This window comes from Heptranchias perlo, unplaced genomic scaffold, assembly GCF_035084215.1.
Source record: "Heptranchias perlo isolate sHepPer1 unplaced genomic scaffold, sHepPer1.hap1 HAP1_SCAFFOLD_52, whole genome shotgun sequence".
Lineage (NCBI taxonomy): Eukaryota > Metazoa > Chordata > Chondrichthyes > Hexanchiformes > Hexanchidae > Heptranchias > Heptranchias perlo.
In genome coordinates this window covers 7,880,388-7,895,519 of record NW_027139537.1, presented here as the reverse complement: position 1 = coordinate 7,895,519, position 15,132 = coordinate 7,880,388, and the positions used below count along the sequence as shown (strand labels likewise).

Below are 15,132 nucleotides of genomic sequence, written 5' to 3'. Positions count from 1 at the left end.
TAAATGGCCGCCTTGCCCCTCAGTAAGATGACTGCATTGCTGGTGTCAATTTTGTTTCAGGTTCATGACATTGAAGTTGTTCATAGATTCATTGTTTCATAGCAGGTACAGCACAAGAGGAGGCCATTCGGCCCACTGTGCATGTGCCAGCTCTTCGAAAGGGCAGTCGAATTGGTCCCAGTTCCCCCTCTGCTCTTTCACTACAGCCTTTATGGAGGCTTTGTAATAGTAGTTGTATTGTGGAAATACATATATATGTATATATGCAAATTGATGTTGTAGTCGTTGCTGTAATATATATATATATATATATACAAGTTGTTGTTGTCGATAGATTGTCTCTCAATCTTTTACTCTTTAAATTCTTCTCCTTTATAAACTGGGCTTTGTTTCTGTGTAAATGAATGTTGCCGAGAGATTGTCCCTGTAACTGAGGGAGGGATCTCGCTGTGTGTTTGGTTTTTTAAAAAACATTTTTACTTTGGCTGTTTTGAATGTCATGAATTTGTTTGAACTCTTTGGCTAATTGGAAAAATCCACAAACTGTAAGTTGACCACAAACTACAGGCTTTTTATCCACTGCTAATTAAAACAAGAGAAAAGAGCAAAGGTAAAGTTCGTTCACCTTTGCAAACTGCAACATAAAGGGTCAAGTAGCAAAATAAGGCCAGGCGTTTTGTCCCCTGTTCCAGGAACAGAAGAGAAAATGAGCACGGGGCAATTTGGACACTGCAGCAAACACAGGCAGACAGACCAGCACCTTTTAGGGGAGGGGTGGTGAAGGCTGGGGGTGGGGGTGGGGGTGGTGAGTGAGGGAAAACAGGAGAGAAAACCCTGCAAACTTGTAATGGAGAGAGAGATGCAACTTGTGCTCTTCAGTCTGCCCTGAGTGTATTTGTGTCTCTCTCTTTCTCCCAACTTTTCTCTCTTTTCTTTAGATTTTCTGCTTTGTAACTGGGGAGTTTGTTTGTCAGTGGTATTTGCTGAGGGAGTGCTCCCTGTGTAATGGAAAGAGTGGGTGAGTGAGTGTGAAAGTGTGTGAGTGAGTGAGTGTGAGGGAGCTCGAGGCTCTAGCTGAGCAGTTTTAATCGCTGGCTTTGTTTTTAATCAATTCCCTTTCACTATCTCTCTCTCCCTCCAGAGGACTTTTTTTTTGTGGAAATGCTGTAACATGAAGATGTGGAAAGAGATTTTTTGGGAGGAGGAGGATTCCTTGGACAAGAAGCTTTCTCTCCACAGGGGACTGACCGAGGCCTTCACCACAGGCTGCACCCAATTGGGCTCACGTGAGCTGTGTTTGGGTCACTGTGGGATCACTGGGAGCACTGTAGGAACACTGGGTGCACTGTGGGATCACTGGGATCACTTTGAGAGCACTGGGACACTCTCCGATTACTGCGACACTTTTCATCACTGAGGCAATATCACTGGGTGCACTGTAGGATCACTGGGTCACTCTGCGGTGACTCTGGGATCATTGGGTGCACGGTGGATCACTGGGACAGTTTGCATGTCTGGGGCACTATCACTGATTGCACTGTGGGATCAGTTGGTCACTGTGGGAACACTGTGGGATATTTATTTACCCAGTTGGGCGGAATGGCCCCTGTTTCTCTGCTGTACATTCGATGTAATTCTATGTAGTCTACAAATATATATAATGTTGTTGTTGTCGTGAAGCAGGGAACCCCGGAGAGACTTCTTTACCCAGATGGGCCGAATGGCCTCTTTCTGTGCCGTGCTGTAGTCTATGCTATATATATATATATCTATAGATAGATAAATACATTATATGTACAAGAACATGTTGTTGTAAAATAGAAATAGCTGTTTGGCCGAATGGCCTCCGTGCTATATTGTGCTGTACTGTACATTCAATGTAAAATATATATAACTATACAATTATATCATATATTATTTTATACTACATTTTCAAGAATTTGTTGTTGTAGTCAAATGAGGAATTATGGGGACAATCGTTACCCAGATGGGCCGAATGGCCTGTATCTGTGACGTGCTGTATTCTACGTAATATTTATGTGAAGATATATTATATTGTATAATACGTACAAGAAGTAGTTGTTATAAAATAGAAATAGCAGTCGGGCCGAATGGCCTCTGTACTGTTCTGTACTGTACATTCGAAGTTAAATATATATAAATATATTATTAGATGAGAAACTTTATTATATCTTCTACTCCAGGAGTTGTTGTCAAGTAAGAAATTCAGGGGAACTTCTTTATCCAGATGGGCTGAATGGCCTGTTTCTGTGCCGTGCTGTATTCTATGTAAAATATATATTAAATTCGATAACCCCCGAATCCGGGCGCGGGGGTCGATTAACCCCCACATGATTAACCTGCACCCGGTCGTTGAGATGCAGAGAGTCCGTGAGATTGGTGCTGCCTGGTGATTTACCTGATTCCTGCGAGCAGTCAGGCCTCGCTGCGCAGTTGAGCGGCTTCTCACCAGCAGAGGGGCCCCGATATTTCGTGAGTGGTGAGCACCTCTGAAAGGCAGGTTGCACCTGTTAAAGGCAGCCTCCACCTCTGAAAGACCGGCTGCACCTCTTAAAGTCAGGCTGCACCGTTTAAAGGCAGGCTGCACCTCTTAAAGGCAGGCTGCACCTCTTAAAGACAGACCGCACCTCACAAAGTCAAACATTTGATTCAGATACAAACGTCCGGCGTCATGTCATCTCGTATAGTTTTGATTGGTAGCTTCTTTTGAATAAAACAGACCATTGCTTAAAATGACTGGCTCCCAGTCACTGTTTTGAAGCCATTTATCAGCCTGTCTTTTTCAAACTGGTCAGTCTGTTTGGAATCTCTGAGAATGTTAATCAAGTCGACAGCTTCCATAGTTTGTGAGAAAAAGACAACAAAGAACCAGGATGTTCGAAAGTTCGGTTACAGTTTCGTGTAGTATTTGTGAATTATTTATTATTTTCTGTTCCAATAAGGATCTGGTTGAGCTTTAGAGTAAAACTGTTGTCTTACTGCTACTATTTGTTTGTTCTCTTACTGTTTCATCAATTTGTTCGGCAGTTAAAATCTAAAACAAGATCGAGTGTAGTGTGACTCTGTCACCCTCTGAAGAGCAGGCACTGTTAGGCACTGGATAGAACGAGTGGGCTGAGATAATCTGAAGGGGTTTCACTGTTCATTACCTGGAGCCCTTCAAATATTACATTGATATCAGGACAAGCGGAAACACTGAGACACTGGGATTGAAGTCTCACCTAACAGAGGAGCTGCTTTTTCAAGCTTAGAAATACAGCTGATTTTAAATTAGCAAAATTTCACTTCATTAAAGTAGACAAAAAGGCAACTATCTCTGAACTGTCTCCATTATCTGAAAAACACGGACATTTTACTGATCGGGGAATAATGATCTTGTTCAAAAAATACAAATTAAAAATCAATTCTAATCTTTTTAAAATAACGAACTGATTTAAAGCATTCTCCAACCAAACAAAAGCACCGAGCATTCCCAGGACATTGAGAGATTATGTGAGTGGGCAAATCTGTGGCAAATGGAGTTCAATGTGGGGAAATGTGAGGTCATCCACTTCGGATCTAAGAAAGATAGATCAGAGAGTTTTCTAAATGGTGAGGTGCTCGGAACTGTGGGGGAGCAGAGAGATTTAGGGTCCAAGTACAGAAATCATTAAAAGCTAGTGGACAGTTACAAAAATAATTAAAAAGGCGAATAGAATGTCGGCCTTTATTTCTCGAGGGCTGGAATATAAAGGGGTGGAAGTTATGTTCCAGCTGTACTGAGCTCTGGTTAGAGCCCATCTGGTGGACTGCATTCTGTTCTGGGCACTGACCCTCAGGAAGGATATATTGGCCTTGGAAGGGCTGCAGCGCAGATTCACCGGAATGATATCGGGGCTAAAAGGGTTAAATTATGAGGACAGGTTGCATAGACTAGCCTTGTATTCCCCTGAATAAAGAAGATTATGGCGTGATTGAATTGAGGTTTTGAAGATGATGAAAGGAGTTGATAGGGTAGATAGAGAGAAACTACTTCCTCTGTTGGGGGAGCCGAGAACAAAGGGCCATAACCTTAAAATTAGAGCTCGGCCGTCCAGGGGTGATGTCAGGAAGCACTTCTTCACACAAAGGGTAGTGGAAATCTGGAACTCTCTCCCACAAAAGTCTGTTGAGGCTGGGGGTCAATACAAAATTTCAAAACGGAGATTGATAGACTTTTGTTAGGCAAGGGTATTAAGTATTAAGGAACCAAGGCGGGTAGATGGAGTTAAGCTACAGATCAGCCATGATCTAATTGAATGGCGGAACAGGTTGAGAAGCTGAATTGTCCACTCCTGTTCCTATGTAACATGCTCGAGTGGCTGAATGGACTCATCTTGTTCCTATGTTACATGCTCGAGGGGCTGAATGGACACCTCTTGTTCCTATGTAACATGCTCGAGGGGCTGAATGGACTCCTCTTGTTCCTATGTAACATGCTCGAGGGGCTGAATGGACTCATCTTGTTCCTATGGAACATGCTTGAGGGGCTGAATGGACTCATCCTGTTCCTATATTAACATGCTCGAGGGGCTGAATGGACTCCTCTTGTTCCTATGTAACATGCCCGAGGGGCTGAATGACGTCCAGATCCTGTATAACAGTCTCGAAGGGCTGAATGGCCTTTTCCTGTTCCAGTGCAACAAGCTCGAGGGGCTTAATGGCCGAGTCCTATTCCAGTGTAATAAGCTCACGGTGCTGAATGGCCTTCAGTTCCCGTATAACACGCTCGAGGGGCTGAATGGCCTCCTCCTGTTCCTATGTAACAGGCTTGAGGGGCTGATTGGCCACCAGATCTGGTGTAAGGGGCTCGAAGGGCTGAATGGCCTTCAGTTCCCAGATAATAGACTCGAGGGGCTGAATGGCCTCCTCCTTTTGCTATTTGACAGGCTTGAGGGGTTGATTGGCCTCAAGTTCCTGTATAACAGGCTTGAAGGGCTGTATGGCCTCCTCCTGATTCTATGTAACAGGCTTGAGGAGATGATCGGCTTCCAGCAACGATGTAACGGGCTTGAGGGGCTGAATGGCCTCCTCCTTTTGCTATTTGACAGGCTTGAGGGGTTGATTGGCCTCAAGTTCCTGTATAACATGCTCGAAGGGCTGAATGGCCTCCTCCTGATTCTATGTAACAGGCTTGAGGAGATGATCGGCTTCCAGTAACGATGTAACGGGCTTGAGGAGCTCAATGGCCTCTTTCTGTTCCTGTCGAACAGCCGTGAAGGACTTGCCGCCATTTTGTCCAAGATGGCCGCCGTGCTTACAGACATTTTGTCCAAGATGTCCGGCGAACATTCGAGCCGGACCTTTCAGGAGCGAGATTAGAAAACATTTCTGCACACAAAGGGTGGTAGAAGTTTGGAACTCTCTTCCGCAAACGGCAATTGATGCGAGCTCAATTGCTAAATTTAAATCTGAGATAGATAGCTTTTTGGCAATCAAAGGTATTCAGGGATATGGGCCAAAGGCGGGTATATGGAGTTAGATCACAGATCAGCCATGATCTTATCAAATGGCGGAGCAGGAACGAGGGGCTGAATGGCCTTCTCCTGTTCCTATGTTCCTATGATATTATTTATATGGAATTCCGAAAGGCATTTGATAAGGTTCTACACAAGAGACTGTTGGCAAAAATGAAAGTGCATGGAACTTGAGGCAACGTATTGACATGGGTAGAGAATTGGTTCGGAGATAGGAGACAGATTTTGGGGATAATGGGTACATACTCCAATTGGCATCATGGGACTAGTGGTGTCCCCCAGGGATCTGTAACTTGGGTCTCAGCTAGTCACCGTATTTATCAATGACTTAGATGAAGGAACAGAGAGTCGTATATCCAAGTTTTCTGATGACACTAAGTTAGGTGGTAGAGTAAGTAGTGTGGAATGCGATTGGAAAGTTGCAAAGGGACATTGATAGATTAAGTGAGTGGGCAAAACTATGGCAGATGGAGTTCAATGTGGGGTAATCCACTTTGGACCTATGGTCATGGTATTTTCCAAATGGTAAGAAGCTCGGAACTGTGGAGAAGCAGAGAGAATTAACGGTTCATTTACATAAATCAGTAAAAGCTAACGGACGGGTCCAAAAATAATTTAAAGGCTAACGGAATGTTAGCCTTTATCTCAGGGGGCTGGAATATAAAGAAGTCGAAGTTATGTTCCAGTTATATAAAGCTCTGGTTAGACTGCGTCTGGTGTAACTGCGTTCAGTTTTGGACACTGCACCTCAGGAAGGATAGATTGGCCTTGGAGGGAGTGCAGAGCAGATTCACCAGAATGTTACCGGGGCTAAAAAGGTTAAATTATGAGGACAGGCTGCATCGACTCGGCTCGTATTCCTTCGAGTCTCGAAGATTGAGGGGCGGTCTGAGCGAGGTGTTTAACATGTTGAAATGATTCGATAGAATAGAGAGAGAGAATCAATTTCCTCTGGGGAATCAAGAACGAGGGGGACATAACCTTAAAATTAGAACCATGCCATTCAGGTTCGAAATCAGGAAGCACTTTTTTACACAAAGGGCAGTTGAAGTCTGAAATTCTGTCCCCCAAAAGGTTGTGGATGCTGGGGGTCAATTGAAGCTTTCAAGACTGAGATCGATCGATTTTTGTTGGGTAAGGGTATCGAGGGATAGGGAGCAAAGGCGGGTAAATGGATTTCAGTTACAGATCACCTGTGATCGAATTGAAGGGCGGAACAGCTTCAAGGGGCTGAATGGCCTCCTCCTGTTCCCTGTGGAAATGTTGAGAATATGCTTTGTTGAGGCTGTGACGTCAGGGTCAACCCCTGTCCAAACAAGGCAGGCCACATTTGGGAGTTTAATAACTTTGAAATGAACATTTTTCTTTTGTGACTTGTGCAACTTCGATCAATTGAATAGTTATGAGAGAGTCAATGCAGTCATTCGAACTTCTGGCTAATGACTGAAGCAGAAGTTTCTGTGGTGTAGTGGTTATCACGTTCGCTTTACACGCGAAAGGTCCCCGGTTCAATCCCGGGCAGAAACATTATGTTGGAGCAAATTTATTTTTTCTCTGTGAAATAGCCGGTCCTGTTAAATTTAACACAAATTCGTGGTCTCACGAGCATTGAACATTTTAAACCAACCCCTTAAAAATACACTGTGTCAAATGAGAAGGGATAAAAAGTTCATCGCACAAAATAAATTATTAAACTTTTCCAACTTCCTTCAGTCGCCTTTCATTCTGCAAAATAACGTTATCGGTTAATTAATGGTGATGAAAACAATGATTGTTTTTTTTTCTTCTCAAAGACTTTGAGTCAGTTCATGCGATTTACATAACAAGTGTTCAAAATTTACTTCCCTGATCGGGAATCGAACCCGGGCCGCGGCGGTGAGAGCGCCGAATCCTAACCACTAGACCACCAGGCAACTGTTTTAACAGCCTTATCAGATGTAGCATGGATTTCCCTTTCTCTGTGATTCAGCTTTTAATTTGTTTTCGCTCTTGATTGCGGATATTCCCGTGATTAAATAGGAGTAAATTACAATAGGCTCAGGAAACGGCAACGCATCTAACTCGAAATCAGAAGGCTGCGTGTTCAAATCACGTCGGGGTCACACTTGTTCTTCGCGCTGGTTGGAGTCTGAATAATTAGGGAATTCATATTGCATTGCCTTTTTCGCAATAAACAGAACCCTGCTCTGAATTCTGCCTCACTAGTTCCCCAGTGTCAGGGAGAGAAGCGTCTGATTCCCTCATTTATTTTTTGTAAGAAACATGCGCAAACATGCTTATTAATTCAAAATCAGCCTGCAGCTCCACACGCAGAGAGATAAACACAGCCAGAGAGACAGGCAAACACCGGGAAATAGACAAACCTGTTTCTCAGAAAATTGCCTGTACCTCCACGGTCGAATGTAAAGGCTTTTGTTGTTCACTTTCGTTCCACACCTTGGAATTCAGGAGAATCTGGTACATGGTTTGTCGGACAAGGCACGGGCGCGATGGCCCGAATGGCCTGCTTCTGAGCTGTATCCTTCCACGATTCGAAACTCAGCGCCTGGGGCGAAGCCAGCAGCTGCCTCGCTGCAATAATGGACCAAATGGAAACATTTTTGCAGGCCCGGCGAATTCAGTCGGTAACACATGGTTGTGGGTTCGAATCCCACATTGGGCGAATTCTGTTTTAAACTTTTCCGCTGCTTTCGCGAGTGAACCCTCCGCTTGCTTGAAGGTCAGTGCAAGAGACGAGTCTCTGAGTGCAGAAGTTTATTCGGGGTTCAGATACACAAACCTCTCTGATGAGCCTGAGATTTTGTCAGAGGTTGCTGCCTCCCCTACATCTCTTGCTCTCTTACGAGGCACTTGCTCCGGTTTCAATTTACAAACTGGGTGAGTTGGTGATCGAGTGTCGGAGAGCTGGTTTGTGATCTGAGCAGGAGACTCAACGGCCCCGGGTGAGACAGAGAAAAAAATCCGTCCAGTCCCGGCCCCAATCTGCGGATGAGGAAGAAAACACGGGAGGAGAGTGCGGTGTGAGGTCCCTGTCAAACCAACTGCCCGAACAAAGCTGGCCACAGTCACAGAATCAGAATGGCTACTCCCTGAGGGTGGGAGAGAGCCGATTCACGTGGAAAAGGATCCGGACGAGAATGATCTGATTCATCAGGTTAGGGGAGGGAAATTAGGGAGCTCCTTCGGAACGTTAATTATTTGAAAATGAAGACGTTTTCCTGTGTAACTTGTGTTGTTTTGATGAATGACATTTTTGTATAAAGGCATCCGTAGAGAAGGATTGAGAGCTTTTAGGACTAGAGGGGAAACAGAGGAGATTTTTTTTTCACACCGAGGGTTGTTACGATCTGGTAGCCACTCCCTGAAAGGGTGGTGGAAGCAGCTTTCATAGGAACTTTCAAAAGGCAATTGGACAGGTACTTGAAGAGGACTGATTTGCAAGGCTACGGGGAAAAGGCTGGGTTTTTTGGATTAAATTATGACAGCTCATTCAAAGATGAGGCAGGGCAACACGGCCGAATGGCCTCCTTCTGTGCTGTAATATTCCATGATTCCATTCCATGATTTTAGTGTGGGACAGGACAGGTGTTGTTTAAAGAGAAGTGAAACTCTCCCAATCAGAGCAGAGAGAGGTGACTGGTCAGTTCCCCCCTGTCCAGTATAAGTCACCAGCGGTTTTTTGCGGTGTAGTGGTTACCAGTTCACTTTACACGCGAACGGCCCTTGCAATTTATGTTGCAATTGCTGTTTACATTCTATATTAATGACTGAGATGAGGGGACCGAGTGTAATGTATCCAAGTTTGCTGATGATACAAAGGTAGGTGGGAAAGTAAGCCGTGAGGAGGACGCAAAGGGAGGTGGACAGGTTAAGTGATTGGGTAAGAGGGTGGCAGTTGTGGTATAAGGTGGGAAAATGTGAAATTGTCCACTTTGGTAGGAAGAATCGAAAGCAGAATACTTTTTAAAAGGTGAGAGTCCAATATATGTTGGTATTCAGAGGGAGTTGTGTGATTTAATTGAGGTGTACAAAATTATGAAGGGCCGAGATAGAGTGGATGGGATGGACCTATTCACCTTAGCAGGGAGGTCAATAACCAGGCGGCATAGATTTAAAGTGATTGGTGGAAGGATTGGAGGGGAGCTGAGCAGAATTATTTTCACCCATAGGGTGGCAGGAGTCTGGAACTGACTGCCTGAGAGTGTGGTCGAGGCAGAATCCCTCGTTACATTTAAATAATACTTGGATATGCACCTGAAGTGGCGTTACCAAAAAGGCTACGGACCGAGCGCTGGAAAGTAGGATTCGGCTGAGTGGCGCATTTTCGGCCGGCGCGGACATGATGGGCCGAATGGCCTCCTTCTGTGTCGAACATTTGCTGTGATTCTCCAAAATTGGCATTTGTTTTTTGTAACAGCAAGTCCTCTGATCATGAATCGAACCAAGGCTGTGGCAGTGAGAGCGCCGAATCCGAACCACAACACCACCAGAAAACACATGTCAAGTTTCTAAATATATCTGGGAGTGTTTGTATTAGGTTCAAATAATATTTCTGGTTTTGTGACTCTGTTCGTTGCAAATGTATTTACATATACCTGAATTATTTATTTATTTATTGGGGTGTATATATTCTAAAGCTACTTTTGGCGCTGATAAGAGTCTGTATAATTCCGCAATTCATGCTTTAGTTGCGTTTTCACTGGTTCCCCAGTGTGAGGGAGGGAAGTGTCTGATGCCCTCTTTTATTTAATGTTACTAACAGAAGACAAACACTCGTATTCGTTCAAAATCAACCTGCAGGTGGACACACACACACACAGATAAACACAGCCAATGATATGGACGCTATGTTGGGATTGCTGCACATGGACACCCAGGGGCGAGTTTACTGCAATGACAGACAAGAGTGGTTGGGTTTCTCAGGCCCGGCTCGCTCAGTCGGTAGAGAATAACACTCTTAATCTCAGAATCGTGGATTCGAGCTCCCCGTTGGGCGAATTCGCTTTTAAACTTTTAATGTTGCTTTCAGGGGCGAACCCCAGCTCTGACTCCACCCCCGACCTCCCGTGCAGTGTCACCGCGCACATTGTGGCCGCGCCCGGGCTGATTTCTCTCTCTCTCACCCGGGACCGCTGAGTCTGCTGTACCGTGATCACCAACTCACCCAGTTTGTGAATTTAAACCGGAACAGGTGCCTCGCAAAGGGCAAGAGAAATAGGGAAGGCTGCAACCTCTGACAAAATCTCATTCCCATTAGAGATTTGTGTATCTGAACCCCAAACACTTTCTGCAACTTTTAGAAGTTTTGACATTCACTGTACAGGACGCAGCACCAAGTGGCTCGTCTCTGACACTCACAGTGATGCGTAGGGCCGTTTTCACTCGTAAAACAGCTATTGTCATATTGTGATATTGTCTTAGACTCCCTCACCAGCGGAAAGGGTTTGTCTATCTACCTTTCACAATCATAAAAAGCCTTTTATATTCCAGGGGATACAAGTATGTAACCGCTCCTCATAATTTAACCTTTCGTGCTCTGCTAACATTCTGGTGAATCTGAGCTGCGCTCCTTCCAAGGCCAATGTACCCTTTTAGAGTAAAAGGGAATAAAACTTGAAATGAGCGTCACTGAGGATCAGTTTTCTCTCACTCAAAGTTATCTGTTTCGTGAAGTAAAAGATGCAGCTTTTCAAGAATAAGTGAGCAGCCACTGTCGCCCTTTTTGGCAGGAGAAAAAATTTTCCACCGTGGATGTGTATGAAGAGTAAGTTTCAACATAATGTTCACACTCGGGAACCTTTCGCATGTGAAGCAAACACGATAACCGCGACACTACGGAAATCGCTGCGATCTCATTAAAAACAATGGGGAACTGACTTAGTCTCCTGTCTCTGTTCTGACTTGGAATGCGTTGCTTCTCCGTCCAGCAAAACTTAATATGTTACAACACAGAAGGAGATCATTCGGCCCATCGTGCCTGTGCTAGTTCTTTGAAAGAGCTATCCAAGTCGTCTCACCACCATAAGCTCTTTCCTCATAAGCCCTGCAAATTGTTTTCCTTTTCAAGTATTTATCCAATCCCCTTTTGAAAGTTACTATTGAATCTGCTTCCACCGGCCTTTCAGGCAGCGCATTCCAGATCATAACAACTCGCTGCGTAAATTATGTTCCCTCATGTCGCCTCTGGCTCTTTTAACAATTACCTGAAATCTGTGTCCTCTGGTTACCGACTCTTCTGCCACTGAAAACAGTTTCTCCTTATTTGCTCTATCAAAACCTTTCATAATTTTGAAACCTCCCTCAAATCTCCCCTTAACCTTCTCTGCTCTAAGGGGATAATCCCAGCTTCTCCATTCTCGCCACATAACTGAAGTCCCTCATCCCTGTTACAATTCTCGTAAATCTCCTCTGCACCCTCTCCAAGGCCTTGACATCTTTCCTGAAGTGCGGTGCTCAGAATTGAACACAATACTCCAGCTGCAGCCTAACCAGTGTTTTATAAACGTTTAGCATAACTTTGTTGCTTTAATACTCTATGCCTCTATTAATAAAATCCATTTCACCAGGCTGTCTGTGTCCTCCTGAAGTCTGATACTATCCACCACATTGTTTACTACATTCCCGAGTTTCGTGTCATCTGCAAAGTTTGAAATTATACCCTGTATTCCAAAGTCCAGGTCATTAATGTATTTATCAAAAATAAAAACTTTTTGCAGTGTGACTTGTGTGATTTTAAGCTTAGTTTATATGACATCTTCTCATAATTTAACGCATTGCACCCTGGTAACAATCTGGTGAATCTGTGCAGCACTCCTTCCAAGGCCAATATATCCTTTCAGATTAAAAGGTCATAAACTTGAAATAAGCGTCACTGTGGATCAGTTTTCGCTCACTCAAAGTTATCTGTTGAGTGAAATGAAAGAAAGCGCTTTTAAAGAATAAGGAAGCAGCCACTCTCGCACCTTTTGACAAGTCTATTTTGTGGCACTTTATCAAACGCCTTTTGAAAGACCATATACACAACATCAACCACATTGCCCTCATCAGCCCTCTCTGTTAACTCACCACAAAACTCAATCATGATTTGCCTTTAACAAATCCACAGTGGCTTTCTATTATCAATCCACACTTGTCGAAATGACTATTAATTTTGTCCCAGATTATCATTTTGAAAAGCTTCCCACCACCGTGGTTAAACTGACAGGCCTGTAGTTGCTGCGTTTATCCTTACACCTTTTTTTGAACAAGGGTGTAACATCTGCAATTCTCCAGTTCTCTGGCACCAAACCTTGTATCTAAGGAGGATTGAAAGATTATGGCCAGGACCTCTGCAATTTACTCCCTTACTTCCCTCAGCAACCTACGATGCATCCCATTCGGACTATGTGACTTTAAGTACAGTTAGCCTTTCTAGTATCTCCTCTTGATCAATTTTCACCCCATCCAGTATCCCAACTACCTCCCCCTTTACAGTGATTTAGGCAATATTTACTTTCTCGGTAAACACAGATGCAAAAATACTTATTTAGTACCTCAGTCATGCTCTATGCCTTCATGCGTAGATCTCCTTTTTGGTCCGCAATCGTTCTTGCCTCTCCTCTTACTATTTTTATGCCTATAGAAGACTTTTAATGACTTGATGAAGGGATCGAGTGTAATGTATCCAAGTTTGCTGATGATGCAAAGTTCGGTGTGAAAGTAAGCTGTGAGGAGGACAAAAAGACACTGCAAAGGGATATAGACAGTTTAAGTTTGCGGGCAAGAAGGTGGCAGATGGAGTATAATCTGGAGAAATGTGAGGTTATTCACTTTGGTGGGAAGAACAGAAAAACAGAATCTTTTTGAAATTGTTTGAAACTGTTAAATGTTGATGTCCAGAGAAACTTGGGTGTCCTGCACACCTGAACTCCAGGTTGTGCTAACCAAGTATAAGCAACCAAAACCTGATGATGGAGAAAGGCTAAATAAACACTAAGACATGAAACAATGCTTGGTGGTTTCTGAGAGTCAGCAAAGTGGGATGGTTTACGACCATGAGTTAAGATCAGTGGCGCTTATGTACAGAACAATGCAGCCGAATCGTATAAAGATCGGGCATGCTCCCTTCTCAAATGTTGAAGCTCTCAATAGGGGACTGTCAGAAGTCCATTGCCACAGGCAGTCCGCAAAGGTCAGGTCCGATAAACCTGGATTCGCAGACAGGTCAGGTTGTGTTGATTGCTTGTCATCAATGTAATCTGTAGGCAGTTGTATTGTAATAATGATACTGTTGAATGTAATGTTGACGACAGCTGTAGTGCAACTCTGTTGTAAGTCAATCTGTTAAACTTGCTATTTTGTAACCACTCGGGCTAAAATCAAGTGGAAGTTATTGTTGATGGATTAACAACCCATAGTTGCGACAGTAACGGGAAAAATCCGCTGACAAACATTCACTTTATATATAAACATCACACCTATAGTTTATATTTTCACACGTTCTATTATGCAGTTCTAACCAAAGTCCAAACATCGAAATGCCACGTGTTTTTCAGAAGTTTCCCGTCCTGTTATGTATTCTGAGAAGTTTCCGACATGTTTTAACATCACAGCCACAGTTTATATTTTCACACGTTCTTTTTTGCAGTTCGAATCGAGGTCTAAACACCGAAAATATAAGTGTTTTTCCGAAATTTCCCCTCCCGTTATGTATCATGAGCAGTTTCCCACATCTTTTTCCTGTGATGTGATAATTCTGGTTGCAGAATGAATGTAATTGCAGTCCGCTGACAGCAGGCGATGGAAGCGAGCGCCATGCTGCCCCTGACAGATGAAGGCGATTTCTGATGATGCCTGCCATCCGGTGGGAGTGGGCGGGGATTTGAAAGCCAACCCATTCCACGAACATTGGAGAAATAAAGCGTTGCTTGATAAACGTTGCTATAAACAAACACTAGTTGCAGGACTCCGGCTTCGTGGCGCAACGGTAGCGCGTCTGACTCCAGATCAAAAGGTTGCGTGTTCAAATCACGTCGGGGTCATAGTTTTTTCCCTTGGAGCTGGTTTGTATAATTCCGCAATTAATGTTTTCTTTGCGTCTTCACAATTAACAGAATCCTGCTCTAAAGTCTGCCTCTGGTTCCCCAGTGTCAGGGAGGGAAGCACCTGATGCCCTCATTTATTTAATATAAAAACAAACGACAGACACATGTCTTCGTTCAAAAACCACCCTGCAGGTGGACACATAGTGAGATAAACACAGGGCAGAGATTCAGACAGTATCCGGAAACATCGGGAAATAGACAAGAGAAATAGATTGAGCGCTTTGTTATCAGAAAATTGTCTGAACCTGCACGGTCAATGAAAGGGCTTTTGTTGGTCGGTTTCCCATTGAACCGGAGAATTCGGGAGAACTTGGTAGACGATTGGTTCGTATTCCCTTGTCCCCCACCAGCGAAAAAGGTTTGTCGATCCCACCCGACGAACTCCTTTCAAAATCCACTCTGTCCAAAGCAAATATATCCTTCCAGATTAAAAGGGAATAAAACTTGAAAAGAGCGTCACTGTGGATCAGTTTTCTCTCACTCAAAGTTATCTGCTCAATGAAGTAAAAGATGCAGCTTACAAAGAATAAGGG

General features: G+C 43.9%; 3 non-coding genes across 3 annotated transcripts; 2 read left to right on the top strand and 1 right to left on the bottom strand.

The window, feature by feature from the left end:
- The first annotated feature begins 6,970 nt into the window (after positions 1–6,970).
- Positions 6,971–7,043, top strand: trnav-uac (transfer RNA valine (anticodon UAC)). Its single transcript has one exon. It is a non-coding gene; the product is annotated as a tRNA-Val (tRNA).
- Positions 7,044–7,357: 314 nt separating this feature from the next.
- trnae-cuc (transfer RNA glutamic acid (anticodon CUC)) lies at positions 7,358–7,429 on the bottom strand. Its single transcript has one exon. It is a non-coding gene; the product is annotated as a tRNA-Glu (tRNA).
- A 7,035-nt stretch (positions 7,430–14,464) lies between these two features.
- Positions 14,465–14,536, top strand: trnaw-cca (transfer RNA tryptophan (anticodon CCA)). The gene has a single exon. It is a non-coding gene; the product is annotated as a tRNA-Trp (tRNA).
- Positions 14,537–15,132: the final 596 nt, after the last annotated feature.